The following is a 20,003-nucleotide window of genomic DNA, read 5'->3' on the forward strand; positions in this document are numbered from 1 at the left end:
ATTCTGGAAATACAAATAGAGTCCTCATTATTAGTCACCATCTTTTGTGTTCTTTTTTGCTAATATGTACACTGTAAATTACATAAAAACTAACAATTAATATTCCATTGCTACCAACAAAACTGATTCAACAGTTTTCCTCCATTACTGTAGGAAAAAGAAGTGATATTTTGGACCATATCTCTGACTTATAATAAGGACTGACTGTATTTTACTGGCAATAAAAAAAAAGAGGTAAATGAATTTTTTTCTAATGAAACTTTTCCAGTTGCTGACACTGGAAGAAAGAAATTAAGAAAAAAAAAAAAAAAACACACATTACTATCTATCTATCTATCAACTGCCAGATACCTCAATCCCTTATACATGGTGGCCACAAACAAATCGCCTCCACATCACCCTGTCCCCAGCCATTTCACTGCCCTGCTCCCAATTCACACACCCCCTTTCTCATATACCTCTCCACTCCATCCCTTCATATCATCCTTGGCCTTCCCCTCTACCCCCCTCCACCTCACTCACATACACTCTCCTCATCAGTCTCTCACTCTCCATCCTCTCCACATGGCCAAACCACCTCAGTGTGTTGCTTCTAATGCTTCCTAACACATCCACAGCCACACCACAACATTCCTTCACCTCCTCATTGGTCAGTCTGTCTCTCCATGTGAATCCAGAGACTCCTCTTAAATAACTCATTTCCACTCCTCTCACTCTTGACTTGTGTCCTTCCAACAACGTCTAAGCTTCACTTCCATTCGTTAGAGTTGGTATCACAATACAGTAATCCCTGTACTTTCCAGACGCCCACTTTCTGGACATCCCCACTTACCAGATATTGTGGGCCAGAACCTTCGGAACCCAAAAATGGCCAAAAAAAGAAAAAAAATCCCCCCCAAAATCCAAATTTTTTCCCACCCGTAATTTGAAATTGCCATGCGGCGCCGAGCAGCTGTTACACCATGGACCCTTCACCCCTTCCTTCCTCCCTCCTCCCCCCTCCCCTGTCAGGATTGCCATTTGGTATTTTTCATTACCAAGGTGGGCCAATTTGGTAAAGAAAAATTTGTTTGGTAATGAATCAGAATAATGCAATACCAAAAGGATTTTTCACATGTATGAGGATACACAGGATGGAGATGGTGGATTGTTTGCTTTCTCTGATTAATCTGCTAGCCAACACAGCGTGAAAATAATCAACATGCTGTTAATTATAAGAAGAGTGATTACATGTGTTTCCACTTGTATATATAATTAGTGAAGAATAAATGCCAGCTTTATGAATTTGGTACTGAAAAGTTAAATTTGGTAATGAAAATTGAGGAGTTTGGTAATGTGGCCATTGCGATCTGGCAACTCTGTTTCCCCGTCATCAACAGTTACAGCCTAACTCCGATCGAGAGCAGATGCTTATCGCAATGATAGCCACACATGCTCATTTTTTGTGAATAAACAGTGAATAAACTGCAATACCTTCCCACTAGACCACATGGGAATTTACAGTATTGTGCAGTGTTAAGAAATTAGAATTCAGAGTGCAAAGGATTAGCTGTGGAGTGCATATTGGTGGTTGAGACTGGTGGTTGAAAGTGGTGTGGTGCAGTTAAGAACAATGTGCAGTGTTAAACAATTATAACACACAGTGCAAAGAATTAAGTGCAGCACAACAAAGGATTACTGTACGTGCTTCAAGAGCATTTTCACCAATGACAAAGCCAGAGAAGGCAGCCACAGACGTCCTGTAAGTACCCTGACTGAGGTACAGCCACTTCTAATTCCTCATTCTTTGGTTCCTTTTCATTTATTTCATGCTTTATGTCCATTATTGGTGTTAATAGGGTCTTAAATAGGTTTATATAGGTGCTATGCATGTCCAGTTGGGAGTTATTTAGGTGGCTTTCAAAGTTAGGCTGGGTTAGGGTCATTAATTACCAGTCCAGGAGGCAGGGGCCCACTTTCCGGACGGGACCACTTTCCGGACATATCATCAGATAGTAGAGGGATTACTGTCATGTAGTAACTTTTTCACTTCCATGCTCACTTCCCTATTTCTTATCACTGCTTTCAAGGAACCAGCAACCCTTCTTCCATGTCGTACCCTTTCAAGCACTTCACTCGCAAAACTTCCATCCTTACTCATCACACTCCCCAAGTACTTGAACGTACTCACATTTTCCACATCCTCCTCAACAAACCTCACCGAACATTCACTGACATCCCCTCTCTCAAAGACCAACACTTTAATCTTCCCTACATTCACCTTTAGATTCCGTTTCTTACACACTCTTCCAAACTCATCCACCTAATCTTGCAGCTTCCCTTCGTCTTCACTTAACAACTGAGTATCATCTGCAAACAACGGTACAGGGAGTTTCCAGACACTGCCTTCTCTCACTAGGGCCACTCCAACATCCACTGCCTTACCTTGTATCTCTTTTATAACCCCATCCATATACAGACTGAACAACCATGGACACATGACACATCCCTGTTTCAACCCAACCTTCAAATAGAAAAACTCACTCAGTTCACTACCCACATGCACTGCAGCCTTAGCACCCTCATATATACTTTTCACAGCATTCAATAACTTCCCATCTACTCCACACATTCTTAACACTTTCCACAATCCTTTTCTATCCACCCTGTCATATACTTTCTCCAAATCCATGGAGGCTGCATACAACTTCTTTCCCTTCTCTACACAATTTTCCACTTAAGATCTAAGAATGAATATCTGATCTACACACCCTCTTCCCTTGCTAAAGCCTCCCTCTTCTTCTCCAACTAATTCCTCTGTTATTTCCCTAACTCTGTCAATAAGTATCCTACTGTATACTTTTCCTATTACACTGATATGACAAATGCCTCTATGATTGCCACACGCTTCCTTTTCCCCTTTCCCTTTGTACAAGGGAATAATTATACCTGACTTCTAATCATCCTGGACTTTACCTTCCTCCCAGGCCAATCTGCACATCTTCCACATCCATTCTACTAGTATCTCTCCCTCATGCTTCAGCATTTCACCACACACTCCATGAATTCCTGAGGCTTTCCCCATTTTGAATTTCTTCATTGCTTCTACAACTTCCATCCTACTAATTTCCTCCTCTCGTCTCATATCCCTCCTTCTCCCAGCCATTCCTCAGCCACTTATATTTGCATTACTTTCATTCTTTATGTTCAACAATTCATTAAAGTGTTCTCTCCATCTGCTCATTTTTTCTCCCTTCTCCACTAGTAATCTACCATTTTTATCTTTCACTCCCCTACTAACTTCATTGCCAGCTTCTCTGACTCTCTTTACCTCTCTCCAGAACATTTTCTTACATTCCTTCCACTTGACACTCAGATTCCTTCCAAATTTCTCATCCACTCTCTTCTAACTCTCTCTTACTAATCTTTTCACATCTCTCTTCTTTTCTACATATAACTCTCTCTTCCACTTCTCAAATTCTTCCATGCCCCTATTTGTCATCCATAAATTATATGCTTTCTTCTTTTGTGCCACAGCCTGTCTCACCTATTCATTCCACCATGCTGTTCCTTGCCCCCCTTTCGTCTTCTCTTCACCCCACACACCACCTCACATGCTGCACATATTTCCTCTGTGAATATCTTGCACACACCTTCCATGTCCCCATCTGCTCCAATTCGTATTTACCCAATTGTTCCTCCACTTCTCTCTTATATTCTGCCTTTTTCTCATCCTCTTGTAACCTTTCCACTCTCCCTACATCTACTCCTTCCTCCCGTCCTTCCCTTCCTCTATTTCTCCATCCTAATTGGACCTTGATTCTGAAAACTACCAAGTGGTGATCAGAAAGTCCACTCTCCCAACCACTATATGCTTTTGTTTGCATTACACATCCTCGCATCCTTTCACACATAACCAATCATTGCCTTCCTTTCATTCAGTTCGCCATCCACCCTGCTCACCACTCGCCATGTATACCTGTGGATCATTTTGTGCCTGAAGAGGGTATTGGCTATCACCAACCCCCTCCCAGCACAAATGTCCACTAAAGCACTGCCGTTCTCATCTATCTCAACAGACACACCCCACTCACCAATTACTCCATCCACCTTCATATTCCCTGCTTTTCCATTCACATCACCAATCAAAAACACACTCTCATTCCTTTTAAACTTTTCCATGCACACTTCCACATTTGTGCAGAACTCTTCTCTCACTGCTTGCATGGTCTTGCGTTGGCGCATACACGCACACAATTGCCCACATTTGTATTCCAACTTTCAGTCTTACCCACATAATCCTTGAACCAACTGATCCACACTCTCTTATATTCTCCTTCCATCTGTTACTCACAACAATACACACTCCTTCTTTTGCCCTCTCATTCTCACCTACTATTGCACATAAACCACATTCATACTCCCATTCTCTCACACTCTCACTTCTCCATTTAGTCTCAATTAATCCACATACATCGACTTTTGCACCCTCAAGCACCTGGACAATCTCTCTCTCTTTCACCTCATCATTTGCACCCCTTACATTCCAGGTCGTCATCCGTATCATGTCCTTTTTTATGGTCCTTAGTCATCATCTTTTGATCAGTCCTAGTCCGAGGCTTCTTGTTCGTAATTTTAGTTAGTTGTTTTCTGGGGAGGGACCCTAACCCTCCGCCAACCCACCTGTTGTCACACAGGGATCACACTTTGATTGGTTATAAGGTTACCACATTACCAATTCATATTAATCTAGGATAGTATAACTCCAATAGCCTTTTTCTTTTTTAACCAGCATCATACTGTGTTTCACTGCATGAAAGTCTGAAAGATCCATAAAGCCTTTACAATAAATATCTAGATTGGATTTTCAAAGTCTTGTAGTCCATGACACTTAGTAGGAGATACGTTCACTTACGACCTCATACACAGCAATCTTGTGTTTTAGCATTCTCCCTCTGACATTCACTTATGTTTGTCCAACTGCAGTCAATTATATATACAGTAATCCCGCATTTTTTGCGGATTTTTTGTCTACGGTTTTGCCCTCTCGCGGATTTTCTTAGCATTAATAAGTTCAACAAAAATATCCTTGAATATACAGAAAACAAAAAATTTGAAATTCCCGCAGCTTCCAATTGTAGCGCGGTAAACTCACGCCACCCTCTGTCCCTTCCCCGTGGCCCCTCTGCCAGTGTTACCATATCTAGCATAATTTTATTCTTTTAGCATAATTTTGATCAAATTTTCGAGTCTGGAATATTTTTTAGCATATTAGAAGTTTTAGAATCATTCTAGCATAATTTAGAATGGAATGGAATATTTTTGGAATAATTTTATAAAAGCTATAAATCAGAGAGAGAGAGAGAGAGAGAGAGAGAGACGAATAAGGTAAGATGTTTGAATAGTTGGTTACTTTCAGTTTGGGCTTGGTTGGGTTGGATTAGGTTAGGTTAGGTTAGGTTTTAGGTTAGGTTCGGTTTGGTTATGTTAGGATAAGTTTGAGCTTTGTACTTTACCCATGAAACCTAGGTTTTTCCGATGGATTTTGGTATGATTCATTCGATTTTCAGCTTCATTTCAGTCGGAAATGACCATTTTCTGTGTTTCCCCCCCTCCCTATAACCCCCGATTCCCCAAAGATCCCTCATTGTTGCAGGGGGATGGGGGGGGTCATATCTCAAAATCTGGTTATTTCCGAAGGAAATGATGCTCAAAATCGAATGAATCACATCAAAATCCATCAGAAAAACTTAAGTTTCGTGGGAAAAAGCAGTATGGGCAGATACCGATATTTATCCTCTTACAGTATGTAGGTTCATTTTAATATTTTCATAGTAAACAATACATAATTAATATGTTGCACGAATATGTATAGAATTTTATCATTTAGCTTCAAGTTAGCATAATTCATTTTTTACTTGGAACAAATTTGCTCAATCTAGCATAATTTTTTCATTGCCCTAGCATAATTTCGTTGTTTGGATATGGCAACACTGCTCTCTGTCCCGCATTCCTCAGTCGGACCAGTCCACGCCTGACTGTCTTAAGTGGCTGGTGTGCTTGTAACCACACTATGATATGAGCCTCTTGCCTCCCACTTGCTTTCCACATGGCCCCAGGACGTAAGCCAGCCTCACCAAAGGCTAATAATACAATTAGTAAGAACTCCAAAGTGACATAACGATCAAGAAAAGTTATGACCTTAGCAGAGAAAATTGTGTTACTGGACAAGCTAAGAAACGACTGTGCGAGTGTTTGCTATCACCAGTTAATGCATCGTTTTATTTTGTACTGTTTTGTGAATAAATGTGTAGATAATTGTGTATTACAGTACGGTGTTTACGTTTTTCCTTCATAATGGAGTATGTGCTTTCAATCTTGTAAGAAGGTATTTCGGGATGAGTATGGAGGTTTCGGGACAATTCGCAGTCACAACAAACACAAAACAATTCGCCTTCATTAATGAAGATAGCTATGGGTGACGCTAGAATATAATTCAAAGGCGACTACAGCGAGGAAGAAACAAGTTAATTATTGACTAAAGGTGCAACTAATAAGTAATATCCAGAACCTACGCCACTGAACATAGACTTTGCTGGATCCCCCTGAAATATAGTTATTAAAGTATTGATTAATTAATAATAAGTATATTGATGAAAGTATTGATTAGTATATTTATAGAATGGCGGGGAATCGTCCAGGGTGCGAATTGTTCTGAAGGGGAATCGTCCATGTTTTGACGGGGAATTGTCTGACGGCGAATTGTCTCGCAATCAGTATGGACGTGGACTGTGTGATGGGCAGCATGGTGGATACAAGTGTAAGATTCAATTGTTAATAGAGTATTCGCGGAATTGAATTTTCGCGGGGGTTACAAGAACGTAACTACCGCGAAATATGCGGGATTACTGTATATATATATATATATATATATATATATATACCCTATTTCGCGGCATGTAAGACGCACTTTTTTGTCTCAAAGTTACCTTAAAATATCCCCATGCGTCCTGCACGCTAGATTAAGGCAGGTTAGTTTGGCTCCATTGAGAAGAAACTCTTATAAAGATGATCATCTCACTGCTTATCAACCACAGGTGTTTTCTACAGTATGCAGACTTGATTTTATTTTTAAAAATAATATACACTAGTGTGTATATGCAGCAGATTTAAGAAATACGCAAGATCAGAAACACACAAAACTTTCGCAGGTTTGTTTACAGCTCAACTGGCTAACATCATGAAGATATTTAGCGGTTTAGCAATTTAGCAGTTCAGCATCCGCACTATTCCAGCAAGCTAACGTACATGATCACTGGTGAACTGTCTGCTAACCTTCTGAAAGGCAATCATGACCACTTTGCTTGCCATCCATTCACTAACTAGCAAAGCAATCATACTGGAGAGATGCTAGCTAGTGATACTGCCAAGTCATCAAAACAGACTTTCGTCACGTATGGAAATTCAGTAACCCTAATTAGGTCAGTTACTTTTGTGACATTTTGTGAGTGTATATATGCAGCAGATATTAAAACACACAAGCTCAAGAACACAAAGCATTAACAGTTTGTTTTCAGCTCAACTGGCCAATACCGTCAAGGGGTTTAGCAACTTAGCAGTTTAGCGTCCAGCGTACACCCTACTCTAGCAAGCTAACATGCTCTCTGGTGAACTGTCTGCTAACCTTCTGAAAGGCAATCATAACCACTTTGCTTGCCATCCACTTACTAACTAGCAAAGCAGTCATACTGGAGAGATGCTGGCAAGGAACCTGACAAGTCATCAGAACTGATTTTTGTCGCATATGGAAATTCAATCGCCCTCATATGGTTGGCTTCTCTTAGTGACATTTTGTTTCATGCCTGACAAGAGTATCATAGAAGTGAACAGTCTTATTATACCAATAGCGAAAAACAGGAAGAACAGTTGTAACGTTAAACAGTACTGCCTGAAGTTACAGCTTCACTTTTTCAGCCAAGTGAAGTACTTTAGCATGTCTATGCAACTCAGGGCACAGCCAATTACAGTATTTTGTTATGAAAATGGGATAAAATTCACTGAGTAGCATAATTGATACAATATCTGAAATAGCAGTGCCTGACGGGCATTCATATCAGCGTCCGCCATTTCTGCTGTATTCTTAGCAGACGAAGCGATCAGAATGATTGACAACGTTCACTCTCTGCATCTCTGCTGCCTAAGCAAAGCTCTCATGATCGGCAATGGCGATCATTTAGGCCGTAACGTCCAAATTGGTTAGGTTAGGTTGTAAAGTTGTTTGCCATTTTGGACGTTACGGCCGAAACGACCAGAATCCTAAGGTGTGGGTGAGAGTTTGGTGTGGGTGTAGTTAAGGAAGTAGGAGTGGGAAGAGTCAGGCTAGGGAACTGATAATCTGCTTATTATAATCCTTTCAGCCCAGCAATGTATTTTATAGGGTAGTTTATTCATGCTCGCCATATGATTTTATTCAGTTCAGGAAACATGTACTGAGGAGGTTAATGTGGGCTGTATCAAATGCCCCAAGTCTGAATATCGCCTGTGCTCAGTTAAAACGATTGCCAAGTTAAAGTCGTGTGAAGTGTGGTATAAGCAATTCAATGGATGGTACTGAGGACTATTTACTGTATGACAGTGACTGAAACAGTGATGATGACCGTGGTGATGACTTCCAGTGATGCTCCAGGACTTGAGGAAAGTAGTGATGAATTCTCAGGATTTGAAGACGAGTGATATTCACCATGTCAGTAATATGAAGTGAATATAGGTTTTAGGTGATCCTGACAGATGCAACCATGGAAAATTTAGGATCAATGGTGCTGTACACCTTTAGTCTTGCACTGACGATGTTTGGATGAATAAATTGTTTGAGATGTTTCATGTCCTTAAGTGATGATATTTATATTGAACAACCAAATACATTTTGATGTTTTTGGCATATAATAAAGCCACTGGGTACTCCAAAACTGACTGATGTAAATGTTTCAGAGGTGAGCGAATGTTGCATGTGGTGTGTACTTATATGCGTGTGTGTGTGTGTACCATAGCAACTAGGAGGCAGCAGTGTTAAGACCAAAAATGGAAGTTTTCACAGTACTCGAATGTTTTGAGATGGATGTCTGTTTTTAGCAAATTCTGATAAGAGAAATATGCATTTTTAATTGTTGATGCTGCAAGGAAAACAGCTGACAGTAAGGGAGTGACACTGGGAGAAGAGGGTAGAGACAGTTGTCTAGCGCTTGGGATGCAGCAGTATTGCTAAGGGATAGTTTCACCATTCTTGACATGTTTTGAGATGATTGTCTGTTTTTAGTAAATTGTGATCAGTGAAGAACGTATTTTTAACTGTTGATGCTGCAAGGGAAACATCGCTGACAGTGAGGAAGTGATACTGAGAGGAATGGGTAGAGACTGCTGTCTAGCGACTGGGAGGCAGCAGTGTTACTAAGGTGTAACAATGGATGTTTTCACCATACTCAGTATGTTTTCAAATGAATGTTTATAGTAAATTATGATCAGTAATGCATGCATTTTTAATTGTTGATGCTGCAAGGCAAACATAGCTGACAGTGTAGGAGTGATACTGAGAGAAGAGAGTAAAAACAGCTGTCTATCCTGTTCCCAAGCAGCCTTGCTATATTGAACTTTGGTTGTAAAACATTGTAATTTGTGTATTTACAAGTGCTACCTTTTTATATTATTTGTGGAGGTAATTAGAGGTTAGTTAGAGTGCATGATTAATGATGGTAGTAGTCTGATATTGTGCTTGAGTCAGGGCAATATGAGGAAATTCCGTAAACAGGTGTGGAATATGACAGGGTTCTTTTAGGATAAATGAACTGATATGAACATTCATTGTACTTTATGTTTTCGTCAGTGAATGAAAGAACAGAGTTTATTGACTTCATTTGTGGTTTTAAATTCATAAAATATTAAAAACAGTGTTTATATCAGTTTACTGATACATATTTATCAACAAAGTTGAGATGGCCTTGTGGTTTGAAGTCATGTTTTGTTAAGACAGGGTTTTGTTTTCTTTTCTCTTTTCCTGTATCATTCTTTGTACATAAAAGAAGAAACTAAAGGATGATGAGCAGTACTGAATAGATTCTGAAAGGTGAGTTTGTATCTAAGTGATAGTGGCTCATATCAGTCACGTTTTGTCAAGAAGGGGCATTGTTTTCTTTTCCTGTACCATTCTTTGTATATAAAAAAAAGAAACCAAAGGCTGATGATCAGTAATGAATAGATTCTGAAAGGTGAGTGTGTATCTGTGTGGTAACGGCTCTTATCAAGAAACCTTACTGCAGTCTTGGTTGGGGCAAACTTTTTTTTCACAGAACTGCCCTGCCAGAATTAGGGTGCGTCTTTCACAATGCTGCGTCTTACATGCCGCGAAATATGGTATATTTATATGTTTTATAATATATATATATATATATATATATATATATATATATTTATAGATATATATATATATACATATATATTTATATGTTTATATAACATATATATATATATATATATATATATATATATATATATATATATATGTTTATATAATATGTATATCTATCTATATAGATATATATATATATATATATATATATATATATATATATACACACACACACACACACACACATAAAAACTGCCCCAGGAAATCGTACATTATCAGTTCTGAAACACTCTCTATCTATCTATTGTCAGATGCCTTAATCCCATAAGCGATGGCCACAAACAAATCACCTCCATGTCGCCCTGTCGAACGCCATTTCACTGCCCTTCTCCCACCTCACACACCCCCTCTCTCATATACTTCTCCACACGATCCCTCCACCCCATTCTCGGCCTCCTCCTCCCTCTCCCACCCTCCACCTCACTCACATACACTCTCTTCGTCAGTCTCTCACCCTCCATCCGCTCCACGTGGCCAAACCACCTCAATGTGTTTCTCCTAACACTTCCCATCACATCAACATCCACACCACAGTGCTCCTTCACTTCCCCATTTGTCAGTCTCTCTCCACATGACTCCACATGCTCCTCTCAAATGACACATTTCCACTGCTCTCACTACTGACTTCTGTCTCTCAAACAAAGTCCAAGTTCCATTTCCATTATTTAGAGTTGGCATCATAATTCTGTCATGTAGTAACTTTTTCACTTCCATGCTCACTTCTCTGTTTCTTATCACTGCTTTCATGGAACCAGCAACCTTTCTTTCTTGTTGTACCCTTTCAAGCACTTCACCCTCTAAACTTCCATCCTTACTCATCACACTACCCATGTACTTAAACCCACTCACATTTTCCACTTCCTCCTCAACAAACCTCACTGTACATTCGCTGACTTCACTTCTCTCGAAGACCATAACTTTACTCTTCCCTACATTCACTTATAGATTCTGTTTCTTACACACTCTCCCAAACTCATCCACCAAGTCTTGCAGCTCCCCTTTGTCTTCAATTAACAACACATTATCATCTGCAAACAACAGTACGGGGAGTTTCCAAACACTGCCTTCTCTCACTAGGGCCACTCCCACATCCACTGTCCTAACTTGTATCTCTTTTATAACCCCATCCATATACAGATTGAACAACCATGGACACATGACACATCCCTGTTTCAATCCAACCTACAAATAGAAGAATTCACTTAGTTCATTATCCACATGCAGTGCAGCCTAAGCACCCTCATACATACTCTTCACGGCCTTCTACAACTTTCCATTTACTCCATATATTCTTAATACTCTCCACAATCCTTGTCCATCCACCATGTCATATGCTTTCTCCAAATCCATGAAGGCTGCATACAACTTATTTCCCTTCTCGAGAAACTTTCCCACTAAAGATCTAAGAATGAATATCTATCTACACAGCCTCTTTCCTTCCTAATACCGCCCTGTTCTTCTCCACATAATTCCTCTGTTATTTCCCTAACTCTGTCAATAAGTATTCTACCATATACTCCTATTACACTAAGAAGACAAATGCCCCCATGATTACCACACACTTCTTTTTCCTCTTTTCCTTTGTACAGTAGAATAATTATACCTAACTTCCAATCCTCCAGGACTCTACCTTCCCCCCAGGCCAATCTGCACATCTTCCCCATCTATTCTACTACTATCTCTCCCCCATGCTTCAGCATTTCATCACACACTCCATCAATTCCTGGGGCTTTCCCCATTGTAACTTTCTTCATTGCTCCCACAACTTCCATGCTACTGATTTCTTCTTTGTCTGCTGATTTTTTATCTTCTTTACTTTGTTGTTTTATCATTTCTGTCAGTTCTGACATCTCTTCATGCCCTTTAACCATCCATCCTGTTTGTTCTTGCACTTGTTCCAGAGCTGTACATACCGTCTCGGTCTTATGGTCAGTTTCATTCAATTTCTTTCTCAATTCTGTATTTACCTCTTCTAAATCACTTATTTTCTTCTTGACTGCTCTCTCCCTGGCAGTACTCAACTCCTGCTAATCTTTTGTTTCAGCTTTCTTTGTCTTCAACCCATGGCATCCCGATGTCATGTACAGATGACCACCTGGAGACGTCCAGATAGCATGTACAGTACAATCCCTGATGTCCAGTATCCAAACAAACGAAATACTCAGAAAAACAGGAAAATTCAAGGGCTGGTAAAAATGTCAGCAAGTTATAACTGTACGCCAATTTGAATGGACCGCCAAACTGCCGTTTTATCGTGTCACGCGAGGCTGGGTGAAGTCGGACAAAGTGAGGTGATGGCATTTCCGGCCAATGTAAATCCCTAGTAAATCCTCTTAACCACACCTCCTCTCCCCCTCTCTCCCCTACTTGAATTCAGTCATCCTCCACACCCTCCACAAATCACCAGACTGCTTTTTACCACCAGACAGTAAACAAGCTCTCTTGCTGCTGTGCTGCTCTGATAGATGGTAATTTCTACACTCCAAAATGTCTAAAAAGCAAACTAAACGTAAGCATGTCGTGCATACCTTGAAATAGAGGCTGGACATATGCAATACATTTGAAAAAGGTGAACATTATAAAACACTGATGACTGAATATAATGTAGGAAATTCAACGATTTATGATATGAAGGCCCAAGCATCCAAGCTCAATGAACTTCTCATGGAAAGCAAAACAAGTAAGTCCATTGAAAAAAGACATACTCTTCATCATACGAGTGGTTTTGCTTAGAAAGATCTAAAGGAGCACATATTTCTGGTCCTCTTATACAAGAAAAAGCGAAAGAGTTTCACAGAAAAATGAATATAAAAGTCGAGTGTGATTTCAGCATTGGATTGTTAAATCGTTTCAAAGACAGGCATGGAATATGTAAACCAGTCACCTTGGGAGAGCAAATCAGCAAACAGCAAATGCTGGTGCATTTTTCTTCCTAACCGACCGACTCTAACTTGCACCACATTAAATCAACTTGGAATGCATATGCACTGGCAAAGTTGAAAAAACAAATTTATTAATAGGAATGAATGTTTATTTTATTGGAAGAAAAAAAAAAAAATGCTTGCACTTTGTACATCATTGATTTATTTTGTGCAAAACAGTTCATTGGTGGGTGAGAGGTGGAATGGTGGTGGTCAGGTGGGGAAGAAATACAGTCGATGCTGGGACCATAAACAAAGCTCATGTGGGGGCACAGGTGTCATGATAATTCTACAGTACAATCTTAACATCAGTTCACCAGTAAATGTTCAAGATTTTATTTCTTTATTTTTCCCTTTTTATGAGTACAGTACACTCAATCCTCGTAAATCGTGGCAATTTGGGTCTGGACCACTGCTGCGGTTTACAAAATCCGTGGTTTATAAATAATAACTCGTGAAAAATTAATTAGGGTCTGGACTTTGGCCAACCACCCCCCAAAGCACCCTACCTACACCTATCTAGGCACCATCAAACACAAACATACAAATTTAGGAATATTCAGTGCATACATTTAATAGAAATAAGCAGTGTTAAGGGATCTCACCTTAATCCTATGCCTAAGTGAATGAAGTGGGGTGGTGTTGGGAAGAACTTAGAACCTCTCAGCATGAGGTGGGCGTGTTCCCTCATGCTGTTCTTCCTTCTCCAGCTCCTCAGCCTCCCTCAGGAAGCCCTCAAAGTCTGCCTCAGAGATGACTGATGCTACGTCATCCACGTCCTCAGTGTGTGAAGGGCCAGGCTGTGGTTCAGTCTCAGCTTCTGCCCTTACCCGGGCAAAATAGTGGGTGATGAGTTCCTGATGTTTCTCATTAACTCTGCAGCATTAGTATGCACACTTGCCACCAGGGACAGGTGGTGATTGGTTGTTGGGTCGGGATTTTCAAATTGAATGCCGTGGTTTACGATTTTCCTCGGAAAAGGCCCACTTCGGTGCCTAGATCCGCGATTTTACCAATACATGTTCAAGATTTTATTTCTTTATTTTTCCATTTCTATGAGCATAGTACATACACCAAATAATTCGGTAGTTAACAGAACAGACGTGCATTTTGCAGTACTGCTAGGTATTGCATGCACGTGCGTTATGACCATGCTGTGTGTTCACGAGGCAATTTTTCAGGTGGAATCTCTTACTGTGACCCCTGATGTGAGTGGTAAGTACCTGAATTGTATTTACTGCTGTGATAATTACAGCCTCTGTATAGACTTGATTTGAATATCAGAAATACGGGAAAAATCTGTAACCGGGAAGGTAAATTCCCCAAGCCTCCGAGTTGACTGGGATTGTACTGTATATATATTCTAGTGTTGCACAGCACTGTTTGAAAATTTTGCAGGTAATTACCACCACAGGCAAACACTGGCAACACTCCTGCATGCATCCCAGTCATGCTCCAGTTACCTGTTTATCTCCGTCATGGACAGACCCACTCAAAAAGTTTTCCCCTGTGTCTGGTGAGACATCAGCCAGCCTGTCTCAAGGTTGTTGCCATATTGACCACACTTCCATGCTCAAACCACCACACACTAACACCAAACTTCTCAAAACCCACCACCACCACCACCACCCGCGGCGGCGGCGGCATTGGCAGCAGCAGCAGCAGCAGCAGTAGTCGCTGTTCCCTAAGCAGTCTGGCTGAACAGCCCCTAGTCCCTTCGGAAGGCCATGGCCAAGAGCGGGCTTTCTCACAGAACTCTCAAGGAGTGTATGTTGTTTTGCTGGCATAGGTGACTGTGTGCAATGCAGTCTTCCTTAATGTGCCTAATAGTATAGGGTGCCGTGTTACATTTTGGACAGGCATCAGCGACAGAGTCATCCAGCCTCTTCTGGTAGCTTAAGAGGGCTGGATGATGCCCACATCTCAGCCTGGCCAGATGGACCCTATCCTCACAAGGGAGACAGAATTCAGAAGGGTTAATATCAGGAGACCGTGCATGCTGCTGTGTGTTGTCTTTATGTGACTGAATGGAGCGGTGAGTGATTTGAGTATGGATATGCTTCTGGAAGCTGGTCTGCAGTGGAAGTGGTGTTTATGGCTGACTGCAGTATTCTGAAAGTGTTTTTTTATGGTGAAGGCTAGTATAAGCCTTACTTGTGCCAGGCATATGGACACAGTCACAAAAAACACGGAAAGTTACCTCACGTCCAAAGACTCCCTCTCTGACTCTACACACTACCCGGACAATCTGAGGCCCTCAGCTTAAAGTCAAAGGAATGTTGAGTATTATGACATTTAGTTTTTTATTTTGGGGGGGCTAAGTGTTAGCTGAGATATTATGGTTAAAAAAAAAATGGTAATTTTCCAGAAATCCCAGGCTGGAGGAACAGAAATAGAAACCGGACGCCATGGGTTAAACTATCACTTGTCATGTTCTCGATTACTGCTTCCATCTTTGAAATTCTAATCATTAATGTCTTTATTAGCACACATGTAAGTCTGATGGTCAAATCCCTCAAAATCACCACATTCGTTAACTTCATGCAGTTCTTCCCCCCCAATCATACCCTACAGTACCACACAATTACTCTCCACAGATACACCACATCACTAACATACCCAACATCATCCTGGGTGGTGATTTCAACACCAAGTCATCAGCCTGGCATGTCAACAACTCTGACACAGATAGAGGGCTGGTACTACAATCCTAGACAGATCATTTTTCATACTGAACAATCTAGATCAACATACCCATATCCCACACCAAGCCCTCTTCCTCCTATCATCCCCTGACATCACTAAGCCCTCTTCCTCCCATCATCCCCAGACATCACCTTCTGATCCCCAAACCTCGCCCCCACTACATCCTGGAGACTGGTCAGAACCCTAGGTTCTGATCACCTCCCAATCATCATCACTACCAAAACCAGAATCACCCCAGCAGGCCACAAACACACATACGCTAATTATAAAGAGCCAACTGGGAAGACTTTGCAACTGAAACAAAACAACATTTTGAAACACTAAACAGTACACCCATCACAAACATCAACACTGCAGTGCACACTTTCAATACAATTATACAAAACGCAGACATGACACATCCCTGGAGGCAACAGAAAGAGACACAACCCCAACTTCACACCAGATTTTCAAGGCCTCATCAGTCAACAAGACACACTGCAACACTCCCCAACACCCCATACACAAGACACCATACAACAAATATAAGAACTCAGCACTCAAATAAACAACAAAATATCAAAACAGGAAACACACATTTCATTTCATTTTTAAAGGCTCCAACATGCTTGCATGCGTTGGCCTTGGTCACCTAATGGCGGCTCTTCATGTTGCACGATCCATTGCAGCCTCCCTGTTCAGTCCCTTAACCCTGAGGTCACACTTAATGACCTCGTCCCATGTCTTTCTCGGTCTACCCCTCATAACCCCACCACCAATATTAACACTTTTCACCTTCCTCACCCAATTATCATCCCCCATCCTCTCCACATGCCCAAACCATCTCAATCTACTTCTCCTCATCACAACACCAATACACTCCAGTCCCATCCTACCTCTCAACTCTTCCATCGTAAACCCAGCCCCCCCAGACCCTGCACGAAAGGACGCACTACACATCCACCTAATCACTGTCATTTCTGTATGTCTAAGCCTGCAAATATCCTCCTCCTTTACTGCCCAGATCTCACTACCATAGCCTATAGCATTACACTCCTAACACATGCTGCATACAAACACTAAACTGGAATAATTATCTCCAAACACTTGACCACAAAACAAACACCAGTAAACTCTACAAAGCACTAAACAGCATCACACTCTCCAACAGCAACACTACATACTAACATGCTGCCATCACAACAACAGACACCATACCTTCAAACAAACAAAAAGCAAGCACTCTCATCAATCACTAATCACAAGTCAGCCATCTAAACCCCCATCCCGAAGACCGACGTATCATCCGACGTAAGAGACAGTTCCCCACAGACCCAGACTATGCACCTTTCACTTACAACCAGACGAAGCACATCATTAGCAACCTTAAGCACTCATCTGCCTGTGGACCAGACAACATAAGCAACATTCACCTTAAACACCTTGGGCCACATGGCATACAAGCACTCTCCAACATATCAAACTGCAGCTATTCACATAACATCATACCTAACATCTGGAAGCATGGCATTATCATCACTATCCCTAAACCCAACAAAGACCCAACGTTACCTTCCTCACACCGCCCCATCACACTCCTCTGCACCCCGTCTAAAGTCACTGAACGACTGGTACTACAACTAGTCACACCTCACGTTCCCCTAGCCCAATCACAACATGGTTTTAGGCCACTACACTCCACAAACACCCTTCTTACAGACCTTACACAGAGAGTTTTCGATGGCATGAATTCAGCTAGGCCACCACATAGAGCACTCCTAGTCACACTAGACATCAGCAAAGCTTTTGATGCCATCCCCCACCACAACCTCACAAACAAAATACTCAACACAAACATGCACAGTAACACAAAAATATGGTTGGCAAACTACTCAGCAGGCAGATGTGCACATGTTACATTTGTTGGTCAGTCTTCTAACATCAGAAACTTCACAAATGGTGTCCCCTAAGGATCTATTTTGTCCCCTACACTCTTTAACCTATACATGCACGACATACCCACACCCCACACACCACAGATACACATGGCTTCCTATGCAGATGATATAACACTTACATGTATGCACCAAAATGCAAACACAGCTGCACACATCCTCCAACCATACATCAACACACTACATGAATGGTTCATCACAAACAGGCTCAAAATAGCCCCAGCCAAATCTACAGTGACCCTTCTCACAAACTGGACAGCAGAACACAGTCACATCCCACACCTCACCATAAACAACACTCCCCTACCACACACACACACACACACACACACAAAGATCTGTTTGTATGGGATAAGAGAGCAACAAGAGGACATGGAATGAAATTGAAAAAGTCAAGCTGCTTGAAGGATATCAAGAAATATAGCTTTCCTTACAGAAGTATAGACTTATGGAATAGCCTGGACAAAGAGATCGTCCAGTCTAAAAACTTAAACGAGTTTAAAGTTAAATTCGACTTATTGAGAAACAGCAACGGAAACCCACGAGCATAGTACATTCCGTGTATACCACAATTAGGTATATTAGGTAAATACTTAAATATTTGGAACAACTTAGACAAAGAGGTGGTGCATGAGAAAAACATTCATGTGTGTAAAGGTAGACTTGATAAATGTGGATATGGAGACAGGACAACACGAGCATTGCTCAATTCCTGTATACTACAAATAGGTAAATACAAATAGGTAAATACACACACACACACACACACACACACACACACACACACACACACACACACACACACACACACACAATCTTTCGTGTAACATACACTACATCAGTGTCATTTAAACAACACATCACAAACATTAAAAATAAAATAACACCAAGACTCAATGCCCTGAGGTCACTTGCCCATACAACATTCGGACACAACAAAGAAACCACCACCACAACAAACAATACATACGTTCAGTGATGAATTATGTAAGCCCTGCTTGGGCTCCTAACCTCACCAAAACACACTACAACATTCTACAGACCATACAGAAGAAGGCCCTAAAAATAATCACAGGCTGCACAGCTACTATACCCACAGACCACCTACATCACAAAACCAAAGTCCTCAAAGTCAAGGATCACCTAAACATGAGAGGCACCCAGATTCTTGCTGCAGCCTCCACAAACCCACAACATCCACTACATTACATGGCAGCACATCCACCCACACCATGGAATATCAAAACAACACCCAACACACGCTCACCTCAGACCAGCTTCCAGAAGCACATCCACACTCAACTCACTCGCCGCTCCATTCAGTCACTTAAAGACAACACACAGCTGCATGCATGGCCTCCTGACATCCATCCTTCTGAATCCTATCTCCCTTGTGAGGACAGTGTCCACCTGGCCAGGCTGAGATGTGGGCACCATCCATCCCTCTTAAGTTACCAGAAAAGGCTGGATGACACCGTCATTGATGCCTGTCCAGATGTAACACAGCACCCCATACTATTAAGCAAATTATGGAAGACTGCATTGCATACAGTCACCTATGCCAACAACACAACATACACTCTTTGAAAGCTCTGTGGGAAACCCCGGTCTCGGCCATGGCCTTCCTAAGGGACTCGGGGCTGTTCGGCCAGACTGCCAATGGAACAACTACTACTACTACTACATGCAGCCCTGCTCCGTCTCCCCTGCCTGCCATTTCTGCTTTAACCACAGCTCCCAAACGGCATCCAACTGTTTCATTCATACAGATGAATCTCTCTTCTTTTAACTTCAATCATAGTTTAAAGACAGAATTTCAACCTGTTTACTAAAATTACGGCAAATTTTCGGGAGGCTTCCTGTAAGTGCATGTTATCTGTCTTGTTTGCATCGGTTCGCACATGCGCGCGCATGTGCGTGTGTGTGTGTGTATTTACCTAGTTGTGATATACAGGAAATGAGCTACGCTCGTGGGGTCCCGTCTCCATTTCTCAGTAAGTCAAA

General features: G+C 41.4%; 1 protein-coding gene across 1 annotated transcript in view; it reads right to left on the bottom strand.

Annotated features, from left to right (window-relative positions):
- drosha (ribonuclease 3 drosha) overlaps nucleotides 1-20,003 on the bottom strand; it is a 575,197-nt gene that overhangs the window by 146,027 nt on the left and 409,167 nt on the right. The gene's annotated exons all lie outside the window — the stretch shown is intronic.

Source organism: Coenobita brevimanus, chromosome 111, assembly GCF_032717465.1.
Source record: "Coenobita brevimanus isolate Jiangsu-jjx chromosome 111, ASM3271746v2, whole genome shotgun sequence".
NCBI classification, from domain to species: Eukaryota; Metazoa; Arthropoda; class Malacostraca; order Decapoda; family Coenobitidae; genus Coenobita; species Coenobita brevimanus.